Source organism: Lissotriton helveticus, chromosome 10 (assembly GCF_964261635.1).
Source record: "Lissotriton helveticus chromosome 10, aLisHel1.1, whole genome shotgun sequence".
NCBI lineage: Eukaryota > Metazoa > Chordata > Amphibia > Caudata > Salamandridae > Lissotriton > Lissotriton helveticus.
In genome coordinates this window covers 15958125-15972535 of record NC_136071.1, presented here as the reverse complement: position 1 = coordinate 15972535, position 14411 = coordinate 15958125, and the positions used below count along the sequence as shown (strand labels likewise).

Here is a 14411-nt window from a genome sequence, read left to right as displayed (position 1 = left end):
ACCACCCATAGGAAAACCCGCTGCAAACACAGGCCACATCCTTGGACCGCATACTGTGCACCCTCTTTATCCACAGACCACTTCCTGAGACCACATACTGTGCACCTTCTGTGTCCACAGACCACTTCCTAAAGCCACATACTGTGCACCCTCTGTATCCACAGACCACATCCTGAGACCACATACTGTGCACCCTCTGTATCCACAGACCTCATACTGTGCACCCTCTGTATCCGCAGACCACATACTGTGCATCCTCTCTATCCACAGACCTCTTCCTGAGACCACATACAGTGCACCCGCTGCATTCACAGACCACCCACAAGAAAACACGCTGCAAACACAGGCCACATCCTTGGACCGCATACTGTGCACCTTCTGTATCCACAGACCACATACTGTGCACCCACTGTAGCCACAGACCACATCCTGAGACCACATACTGTGCACCCTCTGTATCCACAGACCACATACTGTGCACCCTCTGTAGCCACAGACCACATCCTGAGACCACATACTGTGCACCCTCTGTATCCACAGACCAAATACTGTGCACCCTCTGTATCCGCAGACCGCATACTGTGCACCCTCTGTATCCACAGACCTCTTCCTGAGACCACATACCGTGCACCAGCTGCATCCACAGACCACCCACAAGAAAACACACTGCAAACACAGGCCACATCCATGGACCGCATACTGTGCACCTTGTGTATCCACAGACCACATCCTGAGACCACATATTGTGCACCCTCTGTATCCACAGACCACATACTGTGCACCCTTTATATACACAGACCACATACCATGCACCATATGTATCCACAGACCACATACTGTGCGCCATCTGTATTCACTAACCACATTCTGAGACCACATACTGTGCACCCCCTGTATCCACAGACCACATCCTGAGACCACATACTGGGCACCCCTTGTATCTACAGATCATATACTGTGCACCCTCTCTATCCACAGACCACATCCTAAGACCACATTCTGTGCACCCTGTGTATCTACAGACCGCATACTGAGACCACATACTGTGCACCCCCTGTACCCACAGACCACATCCTAAGACCACATACTGTGCACCTTCTGTATCCACTGACCACATCCTGAGACCGCATACTGTGCACCCTCCGTATCCACAGACCGCATACTGTGCACCCTCTGTATCCACAGACCACATACTGTGCATCATCTGTATCCACAGACCACATACTGTGCACCCTCTGTATCCACAGACCACTTCCTGAGACCACATACTGTGCACCCTCTGTATCCACAGACCACATCCTGAGACCGCATACTGTGCACCCTCTGTATCCACAGACCGCATACTGTCCACCCTCTGTATCCGCATACCACATACTGTGCACCCTCTGTATCCCCAGACCTCTTCCTGAAACCACATACCGTGCACCCGCTGCATCCACAGACCACCCACAAGAAAACACACTGCAAACACAGGCCACATCCTTGCACCGCATACTGTGCACCTTCTGTATCCACAGACCACATCCTGAGACCACATACTGTGCACCCTCTGTATCCACAGACCACATACTGTGCACCCTTTGTATACACAGACCACATACTGTGCACCATATGTATCCACAGACCACATACTGTGCACCATCTGTATCCACAGACCACATCCTGAGACCACATACTGTGCACCCCCTGTATCTACAGACCACATACTGTGCACCCTCTCTATCCACAGACAACATCCTGAGACCACATTCTATGCACCCTGTGTATCTACAGACCGCATACTGAGACCACATACTGTGCACCCCCTGTACCCACAGACCACATCCTAAGACCACATACTGTGCACCTTCTGTATCCACAGACCACTTCCTAAAACCACATACTGTGCACCCTCTGTATCCACGGACCACATCCTGAGACCGCATACTGTGCACCCTCTGTATCCACAGACCGCATACTGTGCACCCTCTGTATCCGCAGACCACATACTGTGCACCCTCTGTATCCACAGACCTCTTCCTGAGACCACATACCGTGCACCAGCTGCATCCACAGACCACCCACAAGAAAACACACTGCAAACACAGGCCACATCCTTGGACCACATACTGTGCACCTTCTGTATCCACAGACCACATCCTGAGACCACATACTGTGCACCCTCTGTATCCACAGACCACATAATGTGCACCCTTTATATACACAGACCACATACCGTGCACCATATGTATCCACAGACCACATACTGTGCACCATCTGTATCCACAGACCACATCCTGAGACCACATACTGTGCACCCCCTGTATCCACAGACCACATCCTGAGACCACATACTGTGCACCCCCTGTATCTACAGACCACATACTGGGCACCCTCTCTATCCACAGACCACATCCTGAGACCACATTCTGTGCACCCTGTTTATCTACAGACCGCATACTGAGACCACATACTGTGCACCCCCTGTACCCACAGACCACATCCTAAGACCACATACTGTGCACCTTCTGTATCCACAGACCACTTCCTGAAACCACATACTGTGCACCATCTGTATCCACAGACCACATCCTGAGACCACATACTGTGCACCCCCTGTATCCACAGACCACATCCTGAGACCACATACTGTGCATCCCCTGTATCTACAGGCCACATACTGTGCACCATCTCTATCCACAGACCACATCCTGAGACCACATTCTGTGCACCCTGTGTATCTACAGACCGCATACTGAGACCACATACTGTGCACCCCCTGTACCCACAGACCACAGCCCAAGACCACATACTGTGCACCTTCTGTATCCACAGACCACTTCCTAAAACCACATACTGTGCACCCTCTGTATCCACGGACCACATCCTGAGACCGCATACTGTGCACCCTCTGTATCCACAGACCACATACTGTGCACCCTTTATATACACAGACCACATACTGTGCACCCTCTGTATCCACAGACCACATACTGTGCACCCTCTGTATCCACAGACCACTTCCTGAGACCACATACTGTGCACCTTCTGTATCCACACATCACTTCCTAAAACCACATACTGTGCACCCTCTGTATCCACAGACCACATCCTGAGACCGCATACTGTGCACCCTCTGTATCCACAGACCGCATACTGTGCACCCTCTGTATCCGCATACCACATACTGTGCACCCTCTGTATCCACAGACCTCTTCCTGAAACCACATACCCTGCACCCGCTGCATCCACAGACCACCCACAAGAAAACACACTGCAAACACAGGCCACATCCTTGGACCGAATACTGTGCACCTTCTGTATCCACAGACCACATCCTGAAACCACATACTGTGCACCCTCTGTATCCACCGACCGCATACTGTGCACCCTTTGTACACACAGACCACATACTGTGCACCCTCTGTATCCACAGACCACATACTGTGCACCCTCTGTATCCACAGACCACCTACTGTGCACCCTCTGTATCCACAGACCACTTCCTGAGACCACATACTGTGCACCTTCTGTATCCACACATCACTTCCTAAAACCACATACTGTGCACCCTCTGTATCCACAGACCACATCCTGAGACCGCATACTGTGCACCTTTTGTATCCACAGACCGCATACTGTGCACCCTCTGTATCTGCATACCACATACTGTGCACCCTCTGTATCCACAGACGTCTTCCTGAAACCACATACCATGCACCCGCTGCATCCACAGACCCCCCACAAGAAAACACACTGCAAACACAGGCCACATCCTTGGACCGCATACTGTGCACCTTCTGTATCCACAGACCACATCCTGAGACCACATACTGTGCACCCTCTGTATCCACAGACCACATACTGTGCACCATTTGTATACACAGACCACATACTGTGCACCATATGTATCCACAGACCACATACTGTGCACCATCTGTATCCACAGACCACATCCTGAGACCACATACTGTGCACCCCCTGCATCTACAGACCACATACTGTGCACGCTCTCTATCCACAGACAACATCCTGAGACCACATTCTGTGCACCCTGTGTATCTACAGACCGCATACTGAGACCACATACTGTGCACCCCCTGTACCCACAGACCACATCCTAAGACCACATACTGTGCACCTTCTGTATCCACAGACCACTTCCTAAAACCACATACTGTGCACCCTTTGTATCCACAGACCACATCCTGAGACCGCATACTGTGCACCCTCTGTATCCACAGACCACATACTGTGCACCCTCTGTATCCACAGACCACTTCCTGAGACCACATACCGTGCACCCGCTGCATCCACAGACCACCCACAAGAAAACACGCTGCAAACACAGGCCACATCCTTGGACCAAATACTGTGCACCCCCCGTATCCACAGACCACATCCTGAGGCCACATACTGTGCTCCTGTTGCATTCACAGACCACCCATAGGAAAACCGGCTGCGTCCACAGGCCACATCCTTGGACTGCATACTGTGCACCCTCTGTATCTACAGACCACTTCCTGAGACCACATACTGTGCACCCTTTGTATCCACAGACCACATCCTGAGACCACATACAGTGCACCCCCTGTATCTACAGCCCACATACTGTGCACCCTCTGTATCCACATACCACATACTGTGCACTCTCTGTATCCACAGACGTCTTCCTGAAACCACATACCGTGCACCCGCTGCATCCACAGACCACCCACAAGAAAACACACTGCAAACACAGGCCACATCCTTGGACCGCATACTGTGCACCTTCTGTATCCACAGGCCACATCCACAGACCACATACTGTGCACCATCTGTATCCACAGACCACATCCTGAGACCACATACTGTGCACCCCCTGTATCCACAGACCACATCCTGAGACAACATACTGTGCACCCCCTGTATCTACAGACCACATACTGTGCACGCTCTCTATCCACAGACAACATCCTGAGACCACATTCTGTGCACCCTGTGTATCTACCGACTGCATACTGAGACCACATACTGTGCACCCCCTGTACCCACAGACCACATCCTGAGACCACATACTGTGCACCTTCTGTATCCACAGACCACTTCCTAAAACCACATACTGTGCACCCTCTGTATCCACAGACCACATCCTGAGACCGCATACTGTGCACCCTCTGTATCCACAGACCGCATACTGTGCACCCTCTGTATCCACAGACCACATACTGTGCACCCTCTGTATCCACAGACCACTTCCTGAGACCACATACCGTGCACCCGCTGCATCCACAGACCATCCACAAGAAAACACGCTGCAAACACAGGCCACATCCTTGGACCGAATACTGTGCACCCCCTGTATCCACAGACCACATCCTGAGGCCACATACTGTGCACCCGCTGCATTCACAGACCACCCATAGGAAAACCAGCTGCATCCACAGGCCACATCCTTGGACTGCATACTGTGCACCCTCTGTATCTACAGACCACTTCCTGAGACCACATACTGTGCACCCTTTGTATCTACAGACCACATCCTGAGACCACATACTGTGCACCCCCTGTATCTACAGCCCACATACTGTGCACCCCCTCTATCCACAGACCACATCCTGAGACCACATTCTGTGCACCCTCTGTATCTACAGACCGCATACTGAAACCACATACTGTGCACCCCCTGTACCCACAGACCACATCCTGAGACCAGCCATAGGAGAACCCGCTGCAAACACAGGCCACATCCATGGACCGCATACCGTGCACCCTCTGTATCCACAGACCACTTCCTGAGACCACATACTGTGCACCCTCTGTATCCACAGACGACGTACTGAGGCCATATACTGTGCACCCTCTGTATCCACAGACCACTTCCTGAGACCACATTCTGTGCACCCTCTGTATCCACAGACCACACCCTGAGACCACATACTGTGCACCCTCTGTATCCACAGACCACATTCTGAGACCACATACTGTGCACCCCCTGTATCCACAGACCACACCCTGAGACCACATACTGTGCACCCTCTGTATCCACAGACCACATACTGTGCACCCTCTGTATCCACAGACCACATTCTGAGACCACATACAGTGCACCCTCTGTATCCACAGACCACATTCTAAGACCACATACTGTGCACCCCCTGTATCCACAGACCACACCCTGAGACCACATACTGTGCACCCTCTGTATCCACAGACCACATCCTGAGACCACATACTATGCACCCTCTGTATCTACAAACCACTTCCTAAAACCAAATATTGTGCACCCCCTGTATCCACAGACCACATCCTGAGACCAGCCATAGAAAGACCCGCTGCAAACACAGGCCACATCCTTGGACCGCAAACCGTGAACCCTCTGTATCCACAGACCACATCCTAAGACCAGCCATAGGAAAACCCGCTGCAAACACAGGCCACATCCTTGGACCGCATATTGAGAACCCTCTGTATCCACAGACCACTTCCTGAGACCACATGCTGCGCACCCTCTGTATCCACAGACCACTTCCTGAGACCATATTAATTGCACCCTCTGTATCCACAGACCACATACTGTGCACCCTTCTGTATCCACAGATCACATCCTGAGACCACATACTGTGCACCCTCTGTATCCACAGACCACATACTGTGCACCCTCTGTATCCACAGACCACATATTGTGCACCCTCTGTATCCACAGACCACATCCTGAGGCCACATACTGTGCACCCTCTGTATCTACAGACCGCATACTGAGACCACATACTGTGCACCCCCTGTACCCACAGACCACAACCTGAGACCACATACTGGGCCCCCCCTGTACCCACAGACCACATTCTGAAACCAGCCATAGGAAAACCCTCTGCAAACACAGGCCACATCCTTGGACCACATACCGTGATCCCTCTGTATCCACAGACCACTTCCTGAGAACACATACTGTGCACCCTCTGTATCCACAGACCACTTCCTGAGACCACATTATGTGCACCCTCTGTATCCACAGACCACATACTGTGCACCCTTTGTATCCACAGACCACATCCTGAGACCACATACTGTGCACCCTCTGTATCCACAGACCACATACTGTGCACCCTCTGTATCCACAGACCACTTCCAGAGACCACATACTGTGCACCCTCTGTATCCACAGACCACTTCCTAAAACCACATACTGTGCACCCTCTGTATCCACTGGCCACACCCTGAGACCACATACTGTGCACCCTCTGTATCCACAGATTACATCCTGAGAACCCCCTGAATCCACAGACCACATCCTGAGACCAGCCATAGGAAAACCCGCTGCAAACACAGACCACTTCCTTGGACCACATACCGTGATCCCTCTGTATCCACAGACCACTTCCTGAGACCACATACTGTGCACCCTCTGTATCCACAGACCACTTCCTGAGACCACATTATGTGCACCCTCTGTATCCACAGACCACATGCTGTGCACCCTTTGTATCCACAGACCACATCCTGAGACCACATACTGTGCACCCCCTGAATCCACAGACCACATCCTGAGACCAGCCATAGGAAAACCCGCTGCAAACACAGGCCACATCCTTGGACCGCATACCGTGCACCCTTTGTATCCACAGACCACATCCTGAGACCACATAATGTGCACCCCCTGAATCCACAGACCACATCCTGAGACCAGCCATAGGAAAACCCGCTGCAAACACAGGCCACATCCTTGGACCACATACTGTGCACCCTCTGTATCCACTGACCACATACTGTGCACCCTCTGTATCGACAGACCACTTCCTGAAACCACATACTATGCACCTTCTGTATCCACAGACCACTTCCTAAAACCACATACTGTGCACCCTCTGTATCCACAGACCACATCCTGATACCACATACTGTGCACCCTCTGTATCCACAGACCACTTCCTGAGACCACATACTGTGCACCCTCTGAAGCTACAGACCACATCCTGAGACCACACACTGTGCACCCCCTGTGTCCACATACCACTTCTTAAAACCACATACTGTGCACCCCCTGTATCCACAGACCACACTCTGAGAACACATACTGTGCACCCTCTGTATCCACAGACCACTTCACAAGACCAGCCATAGGAAAACCCGCTGCAAACACAGGCCACATCCTTGGACCGCATACCGTGAACCCACTGTATCCACAGACCACATCCTGAGAACACATACTGTGCTCCGTCTGTATCCACAGACCATGAGACCCATACCGTGCACCCTCTGTATCCACAAACCACACCCTGAGAACACATATTGTGCACCCTCTGAATCCACAGACCACATACTGTGCACCCTCTGTAACCACAGACCACTTCCTGACACCACATACTGTGCACCCTCTGTATCCACAGACCACTTCCTCACACCACATACTGTGCACCCACTGTATCCACAGACCACATCCTGAGACCACATACTGTGCAGCCTCTGTATCCACAGACCACATACTGTGCACCCTCTGTATCCACAGACCACTTCCTGATAGACCACTTCCTGAAACCACATACTGTGCACCCTCTGTATCCACAGACCACCTACTGTGCACCCTCTGTATCAACAGACCACATACTGTGCACCCTCTGTATCCACAGACCACTTACTGTGCACCCTCTGTATCCACAGACCACTTCCTAAAACTACATACTTTGCACCCTCTGTATCCACAGACCACATCCCGAGACCACACACTGTGCACCCTTTGCATCCACATTCCACTTCCTGAGACCACATACTGTGCACCCTCTGTATCCACAGACCACATACTGTGCACCCTTTGTATCCAAAGACCACATCCTCAGACCACATACTATGCACCCTCTGTATCCACAGACCACTTCCTAAAACCACATACTGTGCACCCTCTGTATCCACAGACCACATCCTGAGACCACATACTGTGCACTCTCTGCATCCACAGACCACTTCCTGAGACCACATACGGTGCACCCTCTGTATCCACAGACCGCATACTGTGCACCCTCTGTATCCACAGACCACATACTGTGCACCCTCTGTATCCACAGACCACATACTGAGACCACATACTGTGCACCCTCTTTATCCACAGACCACTTCCTGAGACCACGTACTGTGCACCCTTTGTATCCACAGACCACATCCTGAGACCACATACTGTGCACCCTTTGTATCCACAGACGACTTCCAGAGACCACATATTGTGCACCCTCTGTATCCACAGACCACATACTGTGCACCCTTTGTATCCACAAACCACTTCCTGAGACCACATAGTGTGCACCCTCTGTATCCACAGACCACATACTGTGCACCATCTGTATCCACAGACCACATCCTGAGACCACATACTATGCACCCCCTGTATCCACAGACCACATACTGTGCACCCTCTGTATCCACTGAGCACATCCTGAGACCACATACTGTGCACCCCCTGTATCCACAGACCACACCCTGAGACCACATATTGTGCACCCCCTGTATCCACAGACCACATCCTGAGACCACATACTGTGCACCCCCTGTATCCACAGACCACTCCCTGAGACCACATACTGTGCACCCTCTGTATCCACAGACCGCATACTGTGCACCCTCTGTATCCACAGACCGCATACTGTGCACCCTCTGTACCCACAGACCACATTCTGAAACCAGCCATAGGAAAACCCACTGCAAACACAGGCCACATCCGTGGACCGCATACCGTGAACCCACTGTATCCACAGACCACATCCTGAGAACACATACTGTGCACCCTCTGTATCCACAGACCACATTATGAGACCACATTCCCTCTGCATCCACAGACCATATCCTTAGACCACATACCCTCTGCATCCACAGACCACATTCTGATACTAAGTACAGCCGAATCACTGCAACCATAGACCACATCCTTGGACCACCTACCGCACACGCTCTGCATCCACAGACCACATGTTTGGTTCACATAGACATCGTCTGCATCCACAGACCATAACCTTGGACCACCCATCGCGAGCACCCTCTCCATCCACAGGCCACACTCGCGCCTTCTCTGCACCTTGGCCCACACACCCCGGGACCACGCATCTCGCGTCTTCAGACGCTCCAGTCCGCGCTCCGGGACCGCTCCGCACACCCTCTGCATCGCCAGCCTGCATCACCCCCCCTGCATCGCCAGACCCGTGGCCGTGTGTCTGCAGTGCTGGCCGGGCATGCCCCCCCCCCCTTGAATTCTGGGGGACGCGGACCCCTTCCCTGCCCCCCCCCCAGGCTGTGGATTCTTGCCCCTTCTTACAACCTCCTGGGTGCAGCAGACACCGACGCGCCTCAGAGGTGTCACCTCCGAAGGGCGAAGGGACACCGCAGCGTCCTCGGCTCCGCGGCAGTCTGCGGCTCCGGGGTCACCCTGCCCCCCACCCCGCAGACCCCCCCATGGGCGACCATGCAGTGATGGAGGTGTCACTCACCGGTCCATGGCAGGGCGCGGCGGGCTCCGGGCGTCTGCAGGTGCCTGGGTACCACTCGAGGATGGAGGCGCCTGGGTACCACCGGAGGATGCTGCGGGGGGCGCCTGGGTACCACCGGAGGATGCTGCGGCAGGTGCCTGGGTACCACCGGAGGATGCTGCGGGGGGCGCCTGGGTACCACCGGAGGATGCTGCGGCAGGTGCCTGGGTACCACTCGAGAATGGAGGCGCCTGGGTACCACCGGAGGATGCTGCGGCAGGTGCCTGGGTACCACCGGAGGATGGAGGCGCCTGGGTACCACCGGAGGATGCTGCGGGGGGCGCCTGGGTACCACCGGAGGATGCTGCGGTGCCACCGGAGGATGCTGCGGGAGGCGCCTGGGTACCACCGGAGGATGGAGGCGCCTGGGTACCACCGGAGGATGCTGCGGAGGACGGCCGGAGGATGCTGGCGGAGGACGGCCGGGCGCCTGGGTACCACTCGAGGATGCTGGCGGAGGACGGCGGGGAGGGAGCGGGGAGCGGCTCGCGGGAGGACGGGGAGGGGGCGCGGAGATGCTCGCGGGCTACATGGCACATGGACGGAGGCGCTAGACCGCACTGTGCTCCGTCCGCAGGTCTGAGCATCCCGGGAGGGGGAGGAGGAGGGGGCCGGGGGGGGGGGGGAGGAAGGAGGTGCGGGGATTTCGATGACAAACCCTTCCCTAAAAAAAAAAAATGCCAGAGTCCCCCTCCCCTGGGGCAGGCGCGAGCACCTGCTGTGGCGCCGTGGCACGGGGGGGCCGTCGGTGCTCGGCCGGGGATGCTGGGAAGGGGCGGCGGGAGCCTCCCGGAAGGATGCGGGTCTGGAGGGATGCGGCGGCGAAAGAGCATCCCTCGCCCGCGAACCCCCCTCCGACGCAAGATGGTACCGTCCAACTCGAGCAGAGGGGGCGCTGCTTGTCATTGAGTCCTACCTGCAGAGGGGGGAGGCAGGCCCCGGAAACAGCGCGCTCACCCAAAACGGTCCATTCCAATCACCATCACGGAAACCATCACCAGAACCACGCCAGCCCCCCCACAAATTAACGTCAACTTCAACCACCGAACATGATAGGCGCCGCAGCCCCATACCAACCATCACCTTTATTACCAGCACATCCACTCTCACCACTGTCACCAGCATCACAAGCACCTCTACACCACCAACCACTACCATCACCGCCTTCACTCTCAGCAACATCCACATCACAGGCACCCCCATCACGACCTTCAGTTTCACTAACATCAGCATCACAGGCGACACCACCATCACCACCTTCACTCTCACCAGTATCAGCATCACAGGCACATCCACCATCACCACCTTCACTCTCACCAGTATCAGCATCACAGGCACATCCACCATCACCACCTTCACTTTCACTAACATCAGCATCACAGGTACCTCCACCTCCACCTTCACCACCTTCACCCTCACCAACATGAGCATCACTTGCACCACCACCATCACCACCTTCACTATCACCAACATCCTCATGACATGCACCACCACCACTGCCAACCATGACCATCACCACCTCCATTCTCACAATCATCAGCATTGCATTCACCACTCCATGACCATCACTACCTCCACTCTCACCAACTTCTGCAACATAGGCACCATCACCACCTTCACTCCCACCAATATCAGCATCACAGGCACCCCCACCTCCACTGTCACCACCTTCACTCTCACCAACATCCTCTTCATAGGCACAAACCATCACCACAACCATCACCACCTTCACTCTCACCAACATCAGCATCACAGGCACCTTCATCACCACCATCATCTTCTTCACACTCACCAACATCAGCATCACATGCACCACCGCCACCATCACCACCTTCACTCCCACAAATATCAGCATCACAGGTACCTCCACCTCCACCATCAACACCTTCACTGTCACCAGCATCACAAGCACCTCTACCACTACCAACCATCACCATCACCACCTTCATTCTCATCAGCATCAGAATCGCAGGAACCTCCACAACCACCACCATCACCATCACTCTCACCAACATCAGCATAACAGCCCTTTTCACCACCACCATCACCACCTTCACACTCACCAACATAAGCATCACCATCACCTCCTTCACTCTCACCAACACCATCAGCACCACATGCACCTTCGCCACCACCGTTGCCACCTTCAATCTCACCAACATCAGCATAATAGCCCCCTTCACCACCACCATCACCACCTTCACACTCACCAACATATGCATCACAGGCAGCTCAACTGCCAGCACTTTCACTCTCAACAATGTTGTAGAGACAGAATATCGAGTACAAAATGTTGAGGTGCACAAATATCGAGTTGGAAATATCGTGGGTCAGAAATATCAACAGCAAGAATATCGAGGTTTAGAATATCACATTTAGGAAAGAAATCTCGATGTAAAAAATATCGAAGTGTTTAAAATCGTTTGCAAAATATAGTTGTTAAAAATATCATTGTTTATTATTGTTATGTATTTTAGTGTATATTTTTATGCGTGATATATGTGTTTGTGTATAAGAATTGTTTGTATTTTTAATAAATGTGTTACATTTTTAGTAGTTATAAAAAATAAATATTTTAATTTTGTGCTTTTGGTTCCGTAGCGGGTTGTGGGTTTATAGGGGAATAGGGTGGGAAGTAATTTCAATAGCTTAAATATATATATATATATATATTTTTTAATATGAATTCTGCACTATTAGTTCCGTAGCGGGTTATGAGTTTATAGTGGAATAGGGTGGGAAGTAATTTAATTATATTAAATTTACTGATTATTTTGTATTTACTAATATTGTTTAATTGATATTTTATAGCGTGAAAAGTTTAAATTATTGCATTATTTATTCATTATTATTTGGTTGGTAATGAATTTGTATTAATGAATTATTAATTAATTATGGTAACCATGTAATTAATTTTAGGTGTGTGTTGTGGTATTTGTAACTGTAACTGGTTGGAAGTAATTTATTTTTAATTTATGAATTTCAAATTGGTTGTTAATTAATTTTAATTCATTAATTGTTAATTAATAATGCTAATTCTGTAATTTATTTTAGGACTGTGTTGTATTTGTAGGTGTAAATGGTTGGAAGTCATTTATTTTTATTTATAAATAAAAATTGGTTGTTAATTACTTTTAATTAAATAATTGTTAATTAATTATGGTAATTCTGTAATCAATTTTAGGTGTGTGTTGTGGTGTTTATAGGTGTAAATGGCGTAAATGGTGGGAAGTAAATTGTGTTTAATTAATATATAGTTGCTAATTAATGTTAAATAATAGATACATATTTTGCGTAATAAAAAAAAAATGTTGTATTTATTTTTAAAAGGGGTAAATGGTGGGTATTAAATACATTTTAGTATTGTAATTATTAGTTGTTAATAGTCATTGATTGGAATTTTAAGATAAGTTTTAAATGTGTTTTATTATTTGATAGTTTAATTTAGGTTGTGTTGTGCAAATTATAGTTTTAAAGTGTGTGTAGTAGATTAATGTTAATTTTTTTATTAGTTTTCTTTATTGTTAATTAATTATGTAAACAATGTAAATAAATTTAATTACGAAATGTGAGTGTTTTATTATTGGTGTGGTGTTATAGGTTAGGAAATTAAAGAAATAAATGTATTTTGTCATTAATTTGTTTGGTAAATATTTAGGGGCCCATTAGGATGTCGGGCGGATTGCCCCCGCCAGGCTGGCGGTAGCCACCGCCAGTCTGGCGGGGGCAATCCGCCCGACATACACACTCGTTTCCCCCCGCCATATTAGTATGGCGGGGGGGACCTCGGCGGACGGAAAGACCGTCCGCCGCTTTTCCGCCCCAGTCGCCTTGTGGCCGGGGTGGAAAAGGAATATTATGGTGGCGGTGTCTATCAGACACCACCAGCCATATTATGATGGTTGAATTTAGGTGCCTTTCTGCGGCGGCGATGCCACCACATAA

The 14411-nt window shown here is 51.0% G+C and overlaps 1 protein-coding gene across 1 annotated transcript in view; it reads right to left on the bottom strand.

Moving 5' to 3' along the window:
• Positions 1-10564, bottom strand: part of ATP2B3 (ATPase plasma membrane Ca2+ transporting 3) — a 633319-nt gene extending 622755 nt beyond the window's left edge. The window contains exon 1 of the mRNA XM_078664571.1: positions 10428-10564. The gene's annotated coding sequence lies outside the window, so the exon portion shown is untranslated. The remainder of the gene's footprint in view (positions 1-10427) is intronic.
• Positions 10565-14411: the final 3847 nt, after the last annotated feature.